The following is a 2,031-nucleotide window of genomic DNA, read 5'->3' as shown; positions in this document are numbered from 1 at the left end:
ATTAATAAAACCCTTCATTTAAAAATTGCATTTTGTGTTTACTTGTGTTATCTTTGACTAATGTTTAAATTTGTTTGATGATCTGAAACATTTAAGTGTGGAAAACATGCAAAAAAGTAAGAAATCAGGAAGGGGGCAAACACTTTTTCACACCACTGTAGTTTGAGCATTTTAAATTGAATAGTCCATTGAATGCATCACTTCTGGGGGCTCTCAGCATGACAGTACACTGTTTCATTCGGTACATCGTCCAGCACTAAATTACTATACAACTTTTATTTGAAATCTGCTCTATATGGCTTAATAAATTAAATCCATCCTTTCCAATGTTTTTTTAAATAAAGCTGTCTTTAGTCTCAGTTCAAAGGTTAATTTTTCCATAATAAGAATGTATGCATCACATTAAACAACATAGGAACACACAATTTGAGGTACTTTTACTTAAATTAATCATGCCACTTTCTGTCCAAGCTGAAATTGGACGAGAGGCAGGGTACACCCTGGACAGGTCACCAGACTATCACAGGGCTGACACATAGAGACAGACAACCATTCACACTCACATTCACCTACGGACAATTTAGAGTCACCAATTAACCTGCATGTCTTTGGACTGTGGGAGGAAGCTGGAGTACCCAGAGAAAACCCATGCTGGCATGGGGAGAGCACACACAACTCCACACAGAGGCTGGGGTTCGGGCCCCCAGCACTAACACCCTGGAAAATAACTTTTACTTTAAGCTTACTTAGAAATACCTTGATTTCAATACTGCCAATGTTTTTTACTTCTTAACACCTTTTTTTGGAAGTTCTCTCCAATTCTTTGCACACAGCACAACACTTGCCCTTCTATAGTGTTTAGGGGGTGTTACCTGTGCTAATGCATTACTTAGTTCAGGTGGGATTCATCATCCAGCACACCTAGTTAAGAGCAGCTTTGGATGGCTGACAATGTTCGGTGCATTTGGAGGTGACGTCTCTTTTTTTTTTTCTTAACAAAAAAATGGAGGTTTTACTGTAATTTACAGGTATTTGGAAGGAAAACAATATCATGCCTTCAATTAAACCCCACTTTTTTGGGGTCACCTGGGGCAAACAAGTTAATACAACACTGACAAATTATCAGCTTGTAAGCTTGTCAACAGCTGCTTACACATCCAGAACATTAGCATTTATTTGGAGTTGTATTTGTATCCACCTGATGAATATAAGCCCAATACTCCAACCCTTTTATCTGTGGTTTTAGTCTACCAACTCCCGAAGGAAATATCTGGCTCTTTATCTGCTTACTTCCCCATTGTACTGTATATGTTCACCAGCTGTTTCTGATGCTGTGCAGCTACCAAATGTCAGTAGTTGCCAGGTAACCCAATTGCCTACTTGAATAACTGGTTAGTCATAATATATATGGTGATTTATTTCTTTGATTGCACATTTCCACCTCCCTTGAATTATTCCTTGAAAATCCTCCTCAAACAGCTTCAGATCTGCACTTAAGGATGGATAGCAACACATGGATCTGAGTCCCTTAAACACCTCACTCTCCAATTCATCCAACATGACGGCTACAGATGACTGGAATCAACATGTGGATAAAACGTCTTCTTCATTCAAAGACATCTGTCTTTCTTGGGACTTTTCTTTGACAGAGAAAACATTCCTGGGTTTTTTTCTTTTGTTTTTTGCCTGTGTCCTTTTTTCATCAACAGTGAATGGATTTCTCTTTTTTCTGACAGTGAGATTCAAGCAGCTGCTTTGGCAACCACAGTACATTCTGCTAAAAAGTATATCAGCTTGTGGTGTTTGGATGAGTTTGGTCACTGCTTTGGTTGTTTTGTCTTCTATGGTGCGTAAGCAAACTCAGATCTATGGATGCTGGTGCATCGCACAGTTCTGTATATTACGTTTTTTTTTCCTGACGTCCCAGATGACTTTGGCTCTAATGGCTGTAGAACGCTACATATTCATTTGTCATGGCATCCACTACCTCAGGATGATCAATACCCACAGTGTTTACATTAGCATTGGAAT

This window comes from Epinephelus moara, chromosome 15, assembly GCF_006386435.1.
Source record: "Epinephelus moara isolate mb chromosome 15, YSFRI_EMoa_1.0, whole genome shotgun sequence".
In the NCBI taxonomy this organism is placed as follows: domain Eukaryota; kingdom Metazoa; phylum Chordata; class Actinopteri; order Perciformes; family Serranidae; genus Epinephelus; species Epinephelus moara.
Note: the sequence above shows the minus strand (reverse complement) of the source record.